The sequence below is a fragment of the Rosa chinensis genome, chromosome 3 (assembly GCF_002994745.2).
Source record: "Rosa chinensis cultivar Old Blush chromosome 3, RchiOBHm-V2, whole genome shotgun sequence".
Taxonomy (NCBI): Eukaryota; Viridiplantae; Streptophyta; class Magnoliopsida; order Rosales; family Rosaceae; genus Rosa; species Rosa chinensis.
Window position 1 is genome coordinate 32,076,374 of NC_037090.1, and position 20,808 is coordinate 32,097,181.

The window sequence follows — 20,808 nt, forward strand, 5'->3', positions numbered from 1 at the left end:
GCACAACGAGCCACTCACCCAGGCCCTAGCTAGAGCATCCTCGCTAGCAACAGGTGTGAACACTGCACCGACAACAGGAGGCCCTAACACCGCTCCAGCACCTTCTGCGGAGGGCGGCCATCGGATAATCCAGGTACCGGTAGACTTGTTCCCGAAAGGCTTGAGGCATCTACCAACACCACCGTTACCGCAGCCAGTTCACAATATCCCACCGGTAACCGACGCAAACACGGCTTTACTCGTACAAATGAGCAACTTCTTACATGCCCTGCAGGCAAGGGTACAGGCCACAGAAAATAGAGACACCTGGAGAGCTATGAACAGTTACGAGGACCGCCCGGGGCCTTTCACCCAACAGGTTAGAGGAGCCATTCGAGCGAATACATCGAAACCATTGAAGATTTACTATACGGGAGTTGGAGACCCCTATCAGCATCTCCAGGCTTTCCGATCACAAACAAGCGCCAAGGGATATACGGATGAAGTGTGTTGTAATATGTTCTAGGAGACCTTGTCAGGGGAGGCTTTGAGTTGGTTCTACGAACTGCCGGTCGGTTCTGTAGGGAATTTTAAGGAGCTAGCTGACAAATTTGTTGCTCGATTCATCTTACGCACCGATGGGATACACATACCAAAGGGCCTGTTAAAAGTCCAGCAGGGGGAAGATGAAACTTTGAAATCTTTTGTAAATCGATGGCAGGCGGCTACCGCTAAGTGCCGGGACCTTAATAAGGAACTGGCTGAGCTGGCTTTCAGGAGGGGCTTAAGGCGCGGAGAATTTCTCTACGGGATCAACCATAATCCTCCAGCTAGCTACGACGAGCTGATGGCCACTGCCATTAGACACGCCCAGGCCGAATTCGAGACTTACGGGGACAACCCCAGACTGGAGCTAAGATTCTCCTCATAGACAACAACTGTCGGGGATGAAACACGAAAGAGGGAGTGGGTCCATACCCATGATAGGTCACCCCATACCTCGAACAAAAGAGGCAAAGAGTCCTCGTCCAGGTCAAACAGTTACGGGAACACCCACCCTCACCGGGAGCCGAGGGCATAGTAGGCCCCACGGACACCACCACCACCCCGGTATGAGGTGTTCACAATCCTTAACGCTTCATACGAGACTATTTGGAACGAAAACAAGGATGAGATACCGGGACCACCCCCAAGGAAATTCCCGAAGAGTAAACTTACCCAGCAGGATACCGGAAGGTTCTGCACTTATCATGAAGATGCCGGACATAATACCAATCTCTGCGTTGCTTTAAAAAATACAATCGAGTCCCTCATCTAGAGGGGCAAGCTTCAACGATACCTACCTACTAAGGAGATAGGAGCTGTAGACGTGTACGGCCAGATCTTCATGATCCACGGTGGGGGCCCGAAAGAGTTGCCCCCCCAGGGGAGGAAACGAAATTCTAGTTTCGGTCGTCCGGAAGTTTTCAACTTCCACAAGGCTCCGCAGCAAGACGGTGGCACCGGATGGACATCGGTGATGTTCCTGCAGGAGGAGGAGGCCGACCTAAGGATGCCCCATGATGATCCCTTCCTAATCACGCTCCAAATGGACCATTATATAATGTCCCGGGTGCTCGTGGACACCGGGGCCTCAGTCAGCGTATTATTCCACGATGCTTACAGCGCTTTGAACAGGGGAAGGTCCAAGCTGTCACAGGATAACGAGCCCCTAATTATTTTTTCAGGAGATATCGTCCAACCACTCTGATCAGATTACCTATCGATCACGATAGGCGAAAGCCCGAATTGTTCAACCATCAAAACAGAGTTCATTGTCTTGGACTGCGTCTCATCCTACAATGCTATCCTGGGCCGGCCGGCACTCTGGCGTCTGAAAACCTTTATAGCAGGTCACATGTTGATGATGAAAGTACCAACCTCGGCCGGCACTGCTAAGATCCGGGGTGATCAGGCAGCCGCAAGGAAGTGCTATTCTCTAACTGTATCACGCGGTAAGGGAAAGTCTGAAATGTTGCACGTAGCTACTAACCCTCTACTGGACAGGTACGAGGATCCCAGGGCAGATACCGACTCCAACGAAGAACGGCCCGGTGCCGTAGAAGACATTGAAGAAGTGGTCCTATCAGAGCAGTTCCCGGACAGGACTGTTAGGATTGGTACAAGGTTGTCTCCGGTTGTCAGGGAAGAATTGATCTCGTTTCTTCGATCTAACACATCTGCATTCGCCTGGTCCTATGAGGACATGCCCGGTATACCACCAGAGATAGCCACGCACAATCTTAGTATTGTTCCTTACTCAACACCGGTAAGACAAAAGCGAAGGGCCTTCACACACGAGAAGTACCGGGCTATCCAGGTTGAGGTAAAGAAGCTGATCGGCATCAACTTTATCAAGGAAGTAACATACCCCCGGTGGTTAGCCAACGTGGTAATGGTACCAAAGAAATCCCCGGGATCATGGCGCATGTGTGTGGACTACACAAGCCTCAATCGGGCATGCCCTAAGGATAGCTTCCCGCTCCCGCGAATTGATCAATTAATCGACTCCACTGCTGGGTACCGGTTACTCAGTTTCATGGATGCGTTCAGTGGGTACAACCAAATTTGAATGAACCCGGCAGATGAGGAGCACACTGCCTTCACCACAGACAAAGGTCTCTATTGCTACCAGGTCATGCTTTTCTGGTTAAAGAATGCAGGTGCCACTTATCAGCGACTTGTCAACTCCATGTTTGCGGAGGTTATCGGTACTATCATGGAGGTCTACGTGGACGACATGCTGGTGAAGAGTCTAACTCCGGAGGATCATGTAGCCAACTTGTCAATCGTCTTCACCATCATATTGCGCAATGGGATGCGGCTTAACCCACAGAAGTGCATCTTCGGGGTCGAGGTAGGAAAGTTTCTCGGGTACATCATTAGCCACAGGGGAATCGAGGCCAATCCAGAGAAGGTGCAGGCTATATTAGACATGGTGTCCCCAACCTACAGGAACGAGGTCCAAGCTCTAGTAGGCAAGGTGGCCGCCCTGTCAAGATTCATCTCCAGGCTGACGGACAAGTGTACTCCTTTCTTCAAATTGCTAAAAGCCCAGCACGTCGAAATGATAGTGTGGACAGCGGAGCACGAGGCTGCTTTCCTTGGTTTGAAGTCATACTTGTCAGAGGTACCTCTACTCTACAAACCTGTTCCCGGAGAGATGCTTTACGTATATCTGGCGGCATCGTCAACGGTTGTGAGCTCAGTCCTGATTAGGAAGGAAAAGGTTACACTGGGGCAGAATCCAGGTATCCGGACATTGAAAGAGTGGCACTGGCTCTCCTGGTATCAACCCGAAAGCTCAGACATTACTTCCAGGCACACTCGATCACCATTTTCACTAATCACCCATTAAGGCAGGTTTTACAGAAACCAGAAGTATTGGGCAGGTTAATTAAATGGGCCATCGAATTGGGGGAGTTCGATATCAAGTACCAGCCCCGGACAGCCATCAAAGGCCAGGCAGCGGCAGATTTTATTTCAGAATCAATCCCCTCCCATAACCCAAACCGAGAATCATCGGAACCACTAGCTGCAGATCCACCTCCGCCAAGCACTTGGCGATTATACATTGATGGAGCATCCAACAAGAAAACCAGCAGAGCCGGCATCCTGCTAATTAGCCCGGACGAGCAAGTTTACAAGTACGCCCTCAAGTTTGCCTTCAAAGCATCCAACAATGTCGCCGAGTACAAGGCACTTATAGCAGGTCTGTAGATCGCCCGGGAACTAGGGGTGCAGCACCTTAGTATCTTCAGTGATTCTCAGTTAGTTGTAAACCAGGTCAGCGATAACTTTGAGGCAAAGGAGCCCCACATGTCCTCCTACCAGGCCTTGGCCCGGGCATTAGTTCAGAGGTTTACCTCCTACATTTTTACCCAAATACCGAGGGCAGAAAACGACAAGGCAGACGCCCTTGCAAAGCTCGCATCAACTTCTCCAAACCCTACCTATGAGGCCACCAAGGTCGAAATACTAGCAGGACCTAGCACTTCTAAGTCGGTGTCAGAAATATTTGCCGTGGATCACACAGCTTCATGGATGGACCCAATTTTGAGATACATGATCGACGGCCTAGTACCGGATGATAAGGTCGAGGCCAGAAGACTACAGCTAAGGTCAGCTCGATACACGATCATGAATGGCAAACTGTACAGAAGGGGGCATTGCTTTCCCAACCTGAAGTGTGTAACGCCGGAGGAAGGTCACAAAATAATGAAGGACATTCACGCTGGTGTATGTGGTAACCATGCCGGAGCCCGATCTCTTGCGCACAAGACCCTAAGGGCAGGATATTTCTGGCCAACCATGTCGGCTCTGGCCCAAACAATATCCAGTTCTTGCCACAAATGCCAAATGTATGCAAATATCCCAAGGGCACCGCCCATCGCCCTTTCCATCCTCCTGGCACCATGGCCGTTCTGTCAGTGGGGTTTGGACCTGATTGGTAAACTTCCCACAGCAGTAGGACAGTTCAAATACGCCATTGTTGCTGTGGACTACCAAACAAAGTGGGTTGAGGCAGAACCTCTCGTCGCCATCACCACGAAAAAGGTCAAGAGCTTCCTATGGAAGAACATTTACTGCAGGTTTGGAGTCCCGGATACCATAGTCATGGACAATGGTACCCAGTTTGACAATGATGAGTTGAGGGCTTACACACAGAACCTAGGCACTAGGATCCTCTATGCTTCCCCGGTTCACCCCCAGACCAACGGTCAGGTCGAAGCTGTCAACAAGATAATCAAGAAAATACTGAAAAAGAAGCTTGACGAAGCAAAGGGTCTTTGGGCTGCTAAACTCCCGGAGGTGTTGTGGGCTATCAGGACCACGGCAACGGAGGCTACCGGGGAGACCCCTTTCTGCATGGCTTTCGGATCAGAAGCAGTACTCCCTATTGAAACACAAATCCAGAGTCCCCGGATTGAATACTTCGATGCGGGTACCAACTCACAGGGCCTACATCTCGATGCCGATTTACTCGAGGAACGAAGAGATGTGGCGCACATGCATAACTTGGCAAACAAGCGGAGGATAGCTCGTTACTACGATGCCAAGGTACAGTCCCGGACATTAAAATTGGGGGACTAGGTCATAAAGCAAGTCTACCCAGAGCCCCGGGGACTGGATTCATCCTGGACAGGCCCTTATGAGATCATTGAAGAGGTAGGTCCCGCAACCTTTTTCATCCGGGACATGAACGGGGTCATTTCCAGGCATCCATGGAATACCCAGCGCCTACGGTATTACTATAAGTAGCTCTGGGAGCATCTTGTCCTAGCTTTTGCTTTTTGAACATACAGCTATGGCAAGCTACCCATCGGGTACTCATTCTGTATTTAACCACCTAGTGGTATTTGAATGGAAAAATGAATTATTCAGACCATTTCTGGCATTTTTTTTACCTATCCCGGACATTCCCGGACATAGCTATGGTCAGTTACTCTATTCCGGTAATAAGTGATGCAAACAAATGCTTACGGTAACGAAAATCACAGAAATTTTAATTCCTTTCCAATTCCCATTCAAAGTCTAGATGTTTCCATTCACAAAAAGCCTGGACTACCAGACAATAAGATAATTGTTCAAAATGAAATAAAAAAAAAAAAAATTTTACAACCGATCTCCACCGATACTCTGGGACCCACCGGCACCAGACTTGGCAGCCGCTTCTTCTTCTTCTCCAGGAGACCCCGCTTGAATTTGGCTTCATCTAGGTATCCGGCCGCCACCCACTCCTTGAACTTCATAATGACAACCTTATCTTGGGCAGCAGCTAGCATAGAGATGAGCTCTTCCGAGGACTTGTACTCCTCCACGGCCTCGTGCCTCTCCGCGGGAAGACGATCCTCCAGGTGGTCTGCCTTCTCCTTCCATGAGACGGCAGACTCTGCAGCCTTTTTCTCGGAGTCCCGGGTGTTTTTTACCTCTTCCCGCGCCTCAGCGACTTCACCCTCAAGCTCCGCGATCCGCTGCTTAGCGGCGGCCATCTCAGTCCTCATTGAGTCCCGCTCCTTCTCCAGCTTGGCCTTCTCGCCATGAAGATACTTCACCTGCCCGGAAAGATTGCTAACCTCCTCCTTCAGATGAGTATCTTCCTCGCTGGCGTCAATGGCGTACACATTGAAGAGTGCCTGCAGATACACTGATTAGTGCGTGTATAAAAATAAAAATAAAAGCGCCGGAGAAAATACAAGACTTACCCGCATCATTGATTCCCGGGCAAGACGGCGATTCTCCTAGGGAGTGTTATCCTTGGCCCGAACCCGGTCGAGGTCAATATCCTTCAGATCCCCAAGCATGGACCGCACGAACTTTTCATCGGCAACCACGTACTCACTCAGCAGCTACTTGATGGGCTTCTTGGGGATTACCGGAATGGCGGGAGATAACAGGCCAAGAGAAGGCGACGACTCTGGTCCCGGGTGATCTTTCTTCTGCCTCTTAGCACCAGTACCCTGGACATCCCGGCCAGTGTACGTCACCTCCTTATCAGCCCGATGTCGATGCATGTGGGATCTCTTCTTCTCACCAGGGAGTAAGGCCTCATCGCTCCCAGTTAAGCGAGAGGAAATCGGCAATGGGGCCGGTACTTTTCCCATCCCGGTGTCATCTATCGTGATGACATCGGCCATGGAGGGCTGCGCAACGTGGGTCACGGGAGCGTCGGGGTCAGGCTCACCATATCCCTCATCGGCGATCTCCAGCAGGGTTTCTTCAATGGACCGACTCGTACCTTTCGACCCTAGGTCGACGTCGATGTGAAGGGCGTCTTTTCCCTGGCCCATCAGCATTTCCATCAATTGGGCATCGTCCATTCTGTCCTCCTCCTTGCCTTTCCGGGGTTTCCTCTTCGGCGCTTTCACTACAATCAGTTCAAAGATTAATCGAAAGTGGAAAGGATGAGTGACACAAAAAAATAATAATAATAATAATAACAATAATATACATATTTGTGTGAGGTTTTAAATCCCTTACCGGGGAGCCACCCTAGCCCTAGCCTATAAAGTATAGAGTGCCGGATGAATCTATAAGAACTCCTCTCTTTCTCTGACCAAACGGCATATACCCGGGCTATCCTCTTCCTTTCTACTTCGGATAGAGTATAGGACTGGTCCCCGATAGCTTGGAAGGTACCGGTCAGCTGTCACTTCTTATTTTTAATCTGCCACCGCCCCCCAGCTAGGAACACTTTGTTCCTCCACCTTTTGCTCATCGAGGTAGGCATGTCGGTAACTAGTGGCTCGTAATCCCTAGCGGCAAAGGTGACCGTACCCGCACACGACTGCTTCCTCGAGTACAGTACCCGATGTACCGCGCGGAACTCGTTTATGGACGGCCACCCTTGTTGGCACAAGTCCCACATGGCCATCATACTATATATTTGGCGAACGGCATTCGGGGTCAGCTGCCCGGTGACAAGTTCAGCATCCGCAGCAGATACTGTAGGCACCGGGGCAGCGGTAGAGATAACCCTTGGTGAAGCTGATTCTCGTGCAGCGCCACCCACCCCGGGGCAGGATTCGCGACCATCTCTCCATCCCTGAGAGGCCTAAGCTCAACCGCGTCCGGTATCCCCCACTTCAGTCGCATGTCGACGATCTCCTTCATCGTCATACTTCTCCCGGGCTCGTCACATACGGTCCCATCCGCAAGTGTATACCTCGGCTTCGGTATGCCCTCCGGAATGGCCACTGTGACTACCGGGGCCTCCGCAGATCCACCCTCGCTCTCACCCTCGTCGGACTCCTCACAACTCTCCGAGAACACCCCAGTCGACGATCCCGTGTTCTCTGCTAATTGATCTACTCGGCCTAGGTACCGGTCGATGTCCACTTCAGCTTGCCTGGCAGAGGACTGGTACGACGATCCCGTATCCCCACCCCTGGCTTCTGATTCCATCCTAACTACGGTACCGGGGACCTCAAATCTCGCTATCTGGAACCAGAAGCACAAGGGTTAGCCTAGCCAAAACCCAGAAATTCAAGCCAAAACCCAGAAATTCAAGCCAAAACCCATAAACAACCCAGAAATACAATGAAAAACCCAGAAAGTGAAACAAACCCTGAAATCTAAAACAGAAGGACAACGACACTGGCATTGCTCGTTTCTGTCTATGCAAACAGGAGGAACAAAAACACAAACAGAAACTGCCATGGCAGAAACAGAAACAATAGACCTGACAAATAAATAAGTTAAATCGTACAAGCAGGGCGAGAGATCTAACCTCTTCTTCGGCAGACGATCGATCTATCACTCCACAGGCACTCACACTTCTCCCTTGGCTCTCCCTTTCTCTTCGCTTTGGCTCTCCCTTTCTCTTCGCTGAATCTTCTGAGCTTCTTTTTCACGAAAGTGAGGGAAAACAGTCGGTTTCCCTCTTAAATTCAATCTCCAATACATCAAGGCCGTCGAAACCGAAAAGACCCCAACCATAGGATCCCTACACGTGTCCCACGCAATCCCCCATTTCTCGAGGCCTTTGCAGGCGAAGGGACGGGCATTTATTGCACAACCCAGTCTGCCCCACGTGGCCGACATGCACCGCCTACCCCATCGGGTACCGGAAGCCCTCTCTCTACCCCACTGGGTATCGGAGGCTCAAATTTTCTACCCCATCGGGTATCGGAGCCAAGCTCTCTCTCTACCCCACTGGGTACTGGAGGCTCAAATTTTCTACCCCATCGGGTATCAAAGCCAAGCCCTCTCTCTACCCCACTGGGTACCGGAGGCTCAAAATTTTCTACCCCATCGGGTATCAGAGCCAAGCTGTCTCTCTCTACCCCACTGGGCACCGGAGGCTCAAATTTTCTACCCCATCGGGTATTGGAGCTAAGCTCTCTCTCTACCCCACTGGGTACCGGAGGCTCAAATTTTCTACCCCATCGGGTATTAGAGCCAAGCCCTCTCTCTACCCCACTGGGTACCGGAGGCTCAAATTTTCTACCCCATCGGGTATCGGAGCCAAGCGCTCTCTCTCTACCCTACTGGGTACTGGAGCCTCAAATTTTCTACCCCATCGGGTATAGGAGCCAAGCCCTCTCTCTACCCCACAGGGTACCGGAGGCTCAAATTTTCTACCCCATCGGGTATCGGAGCCAAGCCCTCTCTCTACCCCACTGGGTACCGGAGGCTCAAATTTTCTACCCCATCGGGTATCAGAGCCAAGCCCTCTCTCTACCCCACTGGGTACCGGAGGCTCAAATTTTCTACCCCATCGGGTATCAGAGCCAAGCCCTCTCTCTACCCCACTGGGTACCGGAGGCTCAAATTTTCTACCCCATCGGGTATCAGAGCCAAGCCCTCTCTCTACCCCACTGGGTACCAGAGGCTCAAATTTTCTACCCCATCGGGTATCAGAGCCAAGCCCTCTCTCTACCCCACTGGGTACCGGAGGCTCAAATTTTCTACCCCATCGGGTATCGGAGCCAATCCCTCTCTCTACCCCATCGGGTATCAGAGCCAAGCCCTTTCTCTACCCCACTGGGTACCGGAGGCTCAAATTTTCTACCCCATCGGGTATCGGAGCCAAGCGCTCTCTCTCTACCCCACTGGGTACCGGAGGCTTAAATTTTCTACCCCATCGGGTATCGGAGCCAAGCTGTCTCTCTACCCCACAGGGTACCGGAGCCTCAAATTTTCTACCCTATCGGGTATAGGAGCCAAGCTCTCTCTCTACCCCACTGGGTACCGGAGGCTCAAATATTCTACCCCATCGGGTATCGGAGCCAAGCGCTCTCTCTCTACCCCACTGGGTGCAGGAGCCTCAAATTTTCTACCCCATCGGGTATCGGAGCCAAGCTCTCTATCTACCCCACTGGGTACCGGAGGCTTAAATTTTCTACCCCATCAGGTATCGGAGCCAAGCTCTCTCTCTCTACCCCACTGGGTACCGGAGGCTCAAATTCTCGACCCCATCCAGTACTAGGGACTCAACCTCATTGTCCCACCGAGGTGGCTTACCTACAGCGTAGCCCGCTTAAGATTTCTCTTCTGAGGGAACTTGGGGGACTACATATTGGCACACTAGTGCCAAACCTTGAGACTAAAATAAAGTCCCCACCCAAGAAACATCTTGAACGGGAACTTGGGGGACTTGTACATACTGGGGAGTCAACTAGGTTTGGCACTAGCCTCTGAGCCCCCTCGGTACTCCCAGGTACTACGCCATGGGCCGGGTTCACGACCCACCATGGCGGGCCTCACATGGGATGCCACCCTGGGCACCCAGGGTCCGGGGCAAGGCCAGCACAGCCCATCTATTTACGCAACAAGAGAGCTGATATGACATCAGAAGAAGAACCTGTGTCCCACATCGAGGATGGGGGAGACTCCCTTCCCACGCTTGAGTATAAAGACATTAGCACAACCACCTTTCACGGGTAATAACTCATATACACAGTTTGATCTCTACATCTATTAGTTTCTCACTCAGACATTGGAGAGGTATAAACCGTCCGGTACGGTTTATCCCTCTGACGTTGTGTTCTTGATACAGGATTCAGGAGTTGATCGGTGCCCCAGACGGTATAGCATTCTGTGTGAGGTACCCGGAGAAAGCCACCAGAAACAGTGAGCTAGGAAAAGGGAGTTTCTGAAATTTTCCTAGAAGACAAGCTTCACATATAGAACTACTATCAGGTGTACTAAGTATACTACTTTTATTCAGCATCTGACTCACAACTACATTAGAGGGGTGACCAAATCTTTTATGCCAAAGAGAATGCTTAACAACTTTGCCAAGAAAAGCTGCAGATGAGTGTTGAGCCTGAGTTGAGGTAGCTGCCTTAGAAAGCTTCTGTAACTGGAATGGTAAGTCAAATGGTATAGGGTACAAGCCTTGTTTACTCAGTCCTTGGTAAAGTATTTTGCCCAGCACCTTGTCCTGTATAGCACACATGAACTCGATCATCAAACCAAACAGAGCAATTATTTTGTTTGCATAACTGGTATATAGAGAGTAAGTGAGCAGCAAGTTCAGGAATAAGCAATATGTTGTTGAGTTTAAGATTTCCAAGCATTGCATCCCCAGTATGTGTGATTTTTAGAAATTTACCATTACCAACTTGAACAGAATCAGTGGCATTGTAGGGTGCAACATTATGGAGGAGTTGAACTTCACTGGTCATATGGTTTGTAGCACCAGAATCTGCAAGCCAGAATTGAGGATTTGGAGTGGCTGCAGCAAGCATTGCTTGAATCTCTTCAGTCTGTTGTTGTTGTTGTTGTTGACCAGGAAAACCAATGATGTAATAACATCTATCAGCAGTGTGATTGTCCCTTCCACAATATTGACATTCAATATTCGAGCTTGATGCACCTCCAGCATTGTAGTTGTTGAGTGACCTGCAAGTTCTTGCACCATGACCTACTTTGCCACAGAGTTGGCAAGTGACATGTGCACCACCAGTAGGATTGATGGTCCTGTTAAAAGGGCCAGGGTTGTTGTTCCTATTAGAGACATTTCCACTTGCAGTATTAAAGCCACCATTGTTAGTTCTATTGAAGAATGGACCTCTGCCAGTACCACCAAAATTGCCTCTTCCTCCAGTGAAGTTATTGTTTCTGCCTCTTCCTGCATACAGACCAGTTATGGGGAATGATGTGTCAAAGAGACTGAATGGTGTATATGGGGAGAATCCATAAGGAAGAGCAAGTATGGGAATATATGGAGATTGTGGAGTTGGAGGAGTGAGAGACTGAGTGGCAGGCTGCTATGGCAATGAACTGAAACCAGGAGGTACTTTTGGAGATTGAGATGACAAAACAGGTGAGCTGGATGTACTAAAATTATGAATAGATACCGGAGAAGAAGCTGTGACACTAGAAGTTGATGCTTGATTCTGAGCTAGCATGGCAGTGAGTGTCAAAGAAGAGCTAGGCTGCATCTCATTTTCAATATCCACTTCAGCTGCTTTTAGAAGTGTCTTCAATTCCCCCATTGAACATGTCACAAATTGAGCTCGAATTACTGTCTTGATTGCAGCATACTCAGAAGGTAAACCACGCAGGACAACAACCACAATATCTTCATCATCAAGAAAGACTCCAACAGTTTCTAATGCATCCCTGGCTGACTTAACCTTGTCCAAGTAAGTTTCTATACTATCTGATCCTTTCTTTAACCCTTGAAGATTAGACTTCAACTGAAGAATGTTTTGACGATTAGGAGCAGCAAACTTGAGCTTAAGATTAGCCCACATTTCAGCAGCAGACTTACTACCAACAGCACAGGACATGGCAACTGGACTAAGTGTTTGTCCAAGCATATTCACAATACTCTGATCTTGAGTCTTCCAGGCAACAAATTCATTGTTGATCACATTTGTAACTCCATCAGTGTCAAGAACAAATTGTGGTGGACAGCGAATGGTTCCATCCACAAAGCCATAGAGATTCTGGCCTTTGAGAAATGATTCAAGCCTAAACAGCCATGTAGGATAGTTTGACTCATCTAAGAAAATATTAGGTAGGTAAACAGTGGTTTGTGTAGTCTGAGTAATAGTCATGGCTTCAATCTTATCAACTTTAGCAAGAAGGCTAGGGTTTCAACTTGATTATGTAACTTTCTGAGTTTGAAAGCAAAGAATAGCTGCTAGTAGTGAGAACAAGGACTGAATATAACAGATCGGACTGCTAGGATGAACAAGTACCAAAATAAGCTAGGGTTTCAATAGAACTTTCATCTTTCTGAACTTATAGTAGCAACAACAACTAGATCACGAACGAGCACCGATTATGATGAATCTAAGCTTCAAAGATGAAAAAATACTACAGAAATCTCAACAATTCTAGTGAATCTTGAACAAAACTGAACTTCTAAGCCTTATAGTGAATTCAAGTTCCTCAAAATGAAATCGAGTACTGATTATAGTGATTTTAAGCTTCAATGATGTAAGAATCGTAGTAAATCTCAACAAATCTCAAGGAAAGGTCTACTAGATCTAATTGATAAACGAAGTACATATCTGTTGCTGCTGAAACTTTGTGATGATCTGAAACGAGTGCATATAATCTTCAATCTTTGCTTGAATCTCCAACCTATTGTACTCCTTGATCGAACCTGGCTCTTGATGCCATGATAGCTTTGTGTATGAGCTTAGAGAAAAGAGAGAAAAGAGAGAGAGGTTTTCTGAAACTGAATGTATTGCATCATAGTTACAGAACAAGGGAGCAGGTCCTATTTATACAAGTAATGAATGCACAGATGATGACCACGTGTCAATCATCTGAGCTGAGAGCTAACTAACTTTGTAACAACCTGGCATCATACAATTATAGTGATGAAAGCCAAACTGAAAGCAAGTGATCTAATTAAGCTAACAAGATGACTTAAACCCTAATTAAGCTAATTAAGCTAAACAGCTAAGCTAACACTGTTAATAATGTTGAGAATATAAACATCCCACATGGGAAAAATGGGACCTTGCCTATAGGTTTATAAGGGTTTGGGCCACTCCATCCATTGCCAATTGGTTTTGGATGTGAACCCCAGATTACTTTATCATGGTATCAGAGCGGGTTACCCACGTGTGCATGCCTAACGGCCACACGGGCTCCACGTCACCCAAAAGTTGTCCACGTGTATGTCTTGAAAATTCGCCACATGTGCGGGGGCGTGTTGAGAATATATACATCCCACATGGGAAAAATGGGACCTTACCTATGGGTTTATAAGGGTTTGGGTCACTCCATCCATTGCCAATTGGTTTTGGATGTGAACCCCAGATTACTTTATCAGGACCGTTGTTCTACAACGGTCAGTTTAGATCAAGAAGAAGGTATGGGACTGGATTCAGAAGTGTTTGAGCTGTTTTCATCTCAGAAGGGATTCAAACCCTAATTGCTGTGAATCAAGATACCAAGAGAATTGTTTTGCTGCATTTGGATAACAAATTCAAGCTTCCGCTGAGATTTTTTGTAGCAAATTGGGGAAAAAGCAAAAACAGGTTTTTCTGTGAAAATTGTTTTCGATTCATAGCATGATAATTAAGTTTTTGATTGTGCTCAAGAACCTTAGTTGCATTCCCGGCGTGCGTTAGGCTAGAGTAGATGATGACCGGATGAAATTTTCAATTTCTTGATTGTTCTGTGGTTTCTTGGAATCGAAACAATTTTGATTGTGCTTGAATATGCATGATGAATTGATTGATGATATGGTATTGTATCTGTGATTGTGTAAAATTGCATGAAGAACAAAAATCTCCCAGAAATAGTTTACACATTATTAAAGTTGACAGATACAAGAGCTTAATTTTCTTATAAGGATGAATTTGGGTAGAATATAAAGTTAAAAGCTCATGAGTTTTGTGGTTTTCTGTTGGCATAAGTGATTATGATGCACAAAGCATTCTTCATTGATGTTGGCAGAAAACACTAATAAGGTACCTGACCAAGTAACTGATCAAGTAGCTGTATCTGGTCAAGTAATTGATCAAGTCACTGGTCGAGTAACTGACCAAGTAACTGATCAAGTACCTGTAACTGGTCAAGTAATTGACCAAGGAACTGATCAAGTACTTGTCGCTCAACCTAATCCTGAACATCCTCAGCCTAGAAGATCACAGAGAGCAAGAAAACCAACTTATGGGGGGGGAAGAGAGTGACTACATTGTTTATCTGCAAGAAGAAAAAATTGAAATGGACTGTGCAGAGGACAATGATCCAACTACATTTAATTAGGCCATTGAAAGTAGTGAATCTCCTCAATGGCAGCTAGCAATGGAAGCAGAAATTAATTCCATGAGTCAAAATGCAGTTTGGGAATTAGTTGAAACTGACCCCAACTAGAAGCCTATAGGTTGTAAATGGGTTTTCAAAATCAAAAGAGATGCAACTGGCAATGTAGAGAGACATAAAGCAAGATTAGTTGCCAAGGGTTTTACACAGAAGGAGGGCATTGACTTCACTGAGACTTTTTCTCCAGTTTCTACAAAAGACTCGTTTAGGATAATCATAGCTTTAGTGGCTCATTTTGATACGGAGCTGCACCAGATGGATGTTAAAACAGCCTTCTTGAATGGTGAACTAGATGAAGTGATTTCTATGAGGCAGCCAGAAGGATTTGTACAAACTGGAAGTGAAAATTTAGTGTGTAAGTTAAGAAAATCAATTTATGGCCTAAAACAAGCTTCTAGACAGTGGTACAAGAAATTTGATTATGTGATTTCTACTTTTGGATTTATAGAAAATCTTGTGGATGAGTGTGTTTATTTGAAGACAGTTGGGAACAATTTTATTTTCCTAGTTCTCTATGTGGATGATATACTCTTGGCTAGCAGTAACCTAAAACTGCTCAAAGACACTAAGAATTTTCTGTCAAAGAATTTTGACATGAAAGACTTAGGAGAAACATCCTATGTACTAGGTATTGAAATTAAAAGAGATAAGGCACATAGACTACTTGGTTTGTCTCAACAGAATTATGTTACCAAAATTTTAAAGAGATTTGGTATGGAGAAGTGTGCAGCTGGAGAAGTTCTCATGTCCAAAGGAGATAAGTTAACCAAGAAGCAAAGTCCCAATAGTGATGTTGAGAAGGAGAATATGGAGTCAAAGCCTTATGCCAGACTTGTAGGAAGTCTCATGTATGCACAAGTCTACACTAGGCCAGACTTGCACTACACCAAAAACTGCATCACACAACGGAGAACAAATCCTCTATTGTCTGTTGACAACAATTGAATCATACAACACATTTAATAAATCTTCATTGTATAAAGATGCTCAAATTCTAAGACACAACGGAAAGAAAGATTATCTGTTGTCTGAATGAAAAAAAAAGACCAGCATATTTCCCTCTTACCATTGAGTCAAATTTGGCTCCAAATTGTACCCTAGATGTCATTAAATTGGACAACAGTTTAGTTACTTCCGTTGTAGGAGTATACCTGCAAATCATCATACAATGGTTTTTAATGTTCTGTTGTGCAAATGAGTACCAAAATTTGGAAATGGCTCCAAAATGACATTCATTCCCCCTAAAACGAGAAAATTCGGCTGCAATTGTTTGTTATGCTTGCAAGTTCCAACAACAGAATGAACTATTTCTGTTGTGTGAATGAGAAATGACTAGCCTAAACACGAAACCTAACATTTTGATTGCAGAGGCAGGAAATTTCCATCTTTCATTCCCTTAGCTATGTAACAAATCAGACAACGTAAACGTATCTATACGTTGTCTGTCTGATTTAAAAAAAAAAAAAAATTAATGCCTATTGCCTTAGGCAACTCGAGGGCACACTTAATGCCTTGGCCATTTTTCATGTCTGAGAGAGAAACCCCGAGCTTTTCTTCACTTCGAGCAAAATCTGGAGCTTTTCTTCATCATCTTCTCAAAACACTTAGACATCACAAATCACCATCTTTCAAAGTTTGGATTTAGATTCTATTCGATTTGGGTTCGAGTTGGGTTCAATTTGGGGGGTTTTTCATTCTGCTGAAATGAGGGATTTGGGTTCTGACCAATCGAGTTGGGTTCTACTCGATTAGGGTATTTCTTCTGCCCCAGAGAGAAGATAAATCTCATTCTTTGCAAGCTCCAAACGGGGTATTTCTTCTCTTCTTCTCTTATTCTCTTCTCTCCCAGAAGCCTCAACTCCTCTTCAAGGCTTCAACATCGTGCCTTGGCTCCGACTCCTTCTTACACCAAATCCAATCACAGCCACCAAACTCTAATCAAAATCTCATAATGCCATCGTCTTCTCTAGTTCTTGAAAGTCTACTCGTCTCTGGCCAAACCCCAACTCAACCCTAAAAAGAATCTTCATTGAAGCACCCGGTCGAAGTCTTCGCTCGAATCCGAGACAATCCATGAGCCAAAGACATGCAACACCTGCGAAATCAGTCAAGTTCAGTCAAGTTCCGAACTTGGTCTCATATTTTGGTTCGTTTCCTTAAGGTTTTGATACCCTCTTCTTCTTCTTCTTCTTCTTCTTCTTCTTCTTCTTCTTCTTCTTCTTCTTCTTCTTCTTCTTCTTCTTCTTGCTTTGCATTGGTTTCAAGTAAGATAAGGTAGTCTCAGTTCTGTAGTTGAGCTATTTACTCAGAGAGAAGATGGGAGTCAAGGACAAGAAGAAGAACAATGAGCTTGCCCAGAGAAATTTGGAGCCTGTTGAAAAGGGTTCGTCGCTTTAATCTCTTGTACTTTGATTTAAGTTTTGTTTTTAATTCGTTTTGCTGTTTGAATTAACTTGAATGCTTCTGGGATTATGTAGAATGAAGTTAGTAGAGAAAGGGTTTTGGATTTTAGAACAAAAACCAATACATGAATGTGTGTAATTGATGTCCATTATGCAGTAGACAGAAGACATTTGGATAATTCGGCCTGGAAAGTTGAAGTTTTGCTCTGTAGGTTTATGATGAGAAGAGAATAAAGTATAAACAAGTTGATATTGTGTTGAATTGTTTCCAGATAACAGTTCAGGACCTTCAGAGATGAGAAAGAGAAAAAGAGAGAAGAAAACAATGGTGATTCGAGAAAAGTTGTTCAGATCTCTATTGAAGGTAAAGTGGAGTTCTAGCTTTGTTAAATGTTAACTTGTTAATTACTTGGTCAGAATTTTGCATTCAAAATGAACTCAATGCGGTTTGCTCTTGTCATTTCACTAGATAACTCGACCAAAGCTGCCAATGACAAGGAAAAGACAAAGAAACTGAGGAAAGGAAAAGGAAAGAAGGTGAAGAACAATCAGGATTTGGATGATCCCTCTAATACCGATGGTTTTGATTAATTAAATGGTAAGCTTCTTTAGTTGTTCTTGTAGCATAGTATACTCGCATATAAACCTCATTTATTGTGCAATCTGTTCATGGTGTCCCCTAGTGAACAAAATTTGGTAGTGAATAATGAACATTTTCAAATTTCCTATGCCATTGCATGTATCTGCTATATTTGGCTTTATATGCAATTTGAGGTTTTGTACTTTTTTTTCTTGTCTCAAGTTATAAAAATAAGGTATGAATGCCATGCGGGTGTCAACAATAAAATCATTTTCTGCTTTCAACTCAATTAACTCAATTTTATTTTTATTAGACGATGAAGCCGCAGATGATCAGAGCCATTTATGTGACATAGGAAGGCAAGGTATTGCCACATCTACCATAGCATGCAGTTTACGTTTATTTCTTTATTCTTTATTGTATCATTTATAAATGTAGATCTTAATGGTCTTTCTTGTCTTAAACACTCAGGAATGTGGTCCTCGTTTTACCCTTAAATTGATCAGTCTGCAGCACAGGACATTTGATCCTAGAGGCGGGGAGTTTGAGTGGGTTCACAAGGTAATCCACTTATCAGTCAATTCATTTCAGTATATAGGTTTCATATCTTTACCATAAGAAAATATTGAAAGATACCCATATTGTTAGTCAATTGTTTGCAATTTTCTCTGGGATATATGGTGCAGCTGCTAAAACATTTAAATATGCTTTTGATTACAAACCATCCGGCATCAACTGGTACCCTTCACAACTAGAGGCTTATTATTAATTTGTTAATTTGACTTTTTCATGTTAAACTGCATACCAGAGATCCATGGAAACTTTGATTGATTGGATTGATAGTGAAGTCAACATGAGCAATACTTATGTACTTTTTCGAACTTATGCTCCTGTGCATTTCAGGTTTGCTCTATCATTTAAGCTGCTTAGTCTCATTGGTAGATTACGATTTGCTTATTTGTCTCATTAATTAAATGTGTATAATGTTCAAATGTACCTCTATCTTAGCTGATACAATCACCAGTCTGACTTATCTATCGACATTGAATTATTATGACATGTATTGGTAATTTAGTATTTGATAAGTGATGGGAAACCTTGTGCAGGATTTTGAATGGTGAAGATGTAGATATAGAGGAAACAATTCTTCGCACTCCAATATCCAAATCCTAGAAGAACCATTCAGATTTGTTCTACTCAACACCACAAATAAATAGGAACATTCCTTCTGGTGCTGCAATATGTGCTAACTTGTGAAGCTTCACAACAAGCTTGGAGGTGATGCAAATAAGAATATAGTGCACAAGATGCTTGGTAAAGTGACACATGAAGGTTTTGTTGAAGTGAAAAGATATTATATCAGCTTTTGATTCATGTGTAGCTAGTTAGGAATGTTTTTCTTCTTTTATTGTTGGCTTGAAATTTGGACAATTTTGTTTGGGAAATACTGCCTTTTGCAGTTTTATGTACAGAATGTTAGATATTATGATGGATTGCTTGATAGATATATTCACTGTTCATTGGGTAAAATGGACCAAATTAATGCACAAATCAATTCAGAGAATGGATGTTTGCAGCAATCATACAACAGATTTTCAGAAATGTCAACCAACGTTGTCTGAACAAAAAAATTCTGGGTATTCACACAACGCATTGATAGCTATCACACAATGGATTTCAATAAGTAACGTCGTCTAGTCTAATTCATTCATAGCTATCACACAATGGATTTCAATAAGTAACGTTGTCTAGTTTTAAGCTCATACAACAGAAAATACCAAAACACAGTGGGCTTATTTAATCACACAACAGCTAAACTACAAAACCGTTGTATGAAAATTCAACCCACAACAGCATAAAAGTAAATTCTGTTGTGTGAACTGTTGCGCACAAGTGCTGCGCATGGGTGCGTCCGGCATCTGTCGAGTTCTTGGACAACGGTGTTAAGAAATATACGTCGACTGACTTTGTATCATGCAACGGTGAATTCACCGTCATTTGATTTTTCATTAGACAACATCGAGATAGACGACGGTGAGTCTTCAAATCAGACGACGTTTTTTCACCATCGTGTGATGCAGTTTTTGGTGTAGTGTTGTCTTTTGCAGTAGGGATTTTATCAAGGTTTCAATCCAATCTAGGCCATGAGCATTGGGTAGCTAGGAAGAAAGTGTTGAGGTACCTGCAGAGAACCAAGGGTTATATGCTAGTGTATAGGCAAGTGGAGGATCTGAAACTTATTGGATTCTCATACTCGGATTTTGCAGAAAATTATCCAGACTCCAAGAAGTCGACTTGTGGATATGTGTTCATGCTTGCAGGAGGTGCTATTGCTTGGAAAACCATGAAACAAACACTTGTTTCAACTTCTACTATGCAAGCTAAATTTATTGCAGTATATGAAACTGTGTGTGAAGGACTTTGGATTAGGAATTTTCTCATGTAGACCAAAGTATTGAGTCACATTGTGGCAGACACATTTGTGATTTATTGTGATAATGAAGCAGCAGTTTTCTTTGGCAAGAACAGTAAAAGATCAAATAATTCTAAACACATTGATTTGAAGTATTACAGTGTTAGAGAAAGAGTAAAGCATGGTGAAATAGCTGTTTTGAGTATTGACACAAATTCACAGCTAGTAGATCCTTTCACCAAGGCATTGTCAGTGGCTGCATTCCAGAAGCATTGGAATTTTAGCTAATTTAGATGCTTAGGTTCAGTAGAGAGTTAGTCCAGTGGGAGCAATTTAAATTTCTAAGGTTTTTGAGTTCTTGTATTTTCAGTTGTGATCTTTTGACTTTATTTATCACAACTTATTTGTAATGGCAGTTTATTTATTATCAATAAAATTTTTGAGGTGTTTTCAGACTTTGGTTATTGCTGCAGCTTTTATTAAATGTTCTGAAAATTGTCGATTTTGTACTTAAAGTTATACTTGCTATTAGATGGCTTAAATCATGTATAGCATGATATTAAGGTTCAAGCAATAATTTTTAAGCCATCAGTGTTCAGTAAATTTGCTTGAGTTTCTGGTTTAAGAAACATAAAGTAGGACCTAATATATGT

At 44.5% G+C, this 20,808-nt stretch overlaps 1 pseudogene; it reads right to left on the reverse strand.

Annotated features, from left to right (window-relative positions):
- The window catches only part of LOC112194448, a 54,411-nt pseudogene that overhangs the window by 25,952 nt on the left and 7,651 nt on the right, over positions 1 to 20,808 (reverse strand).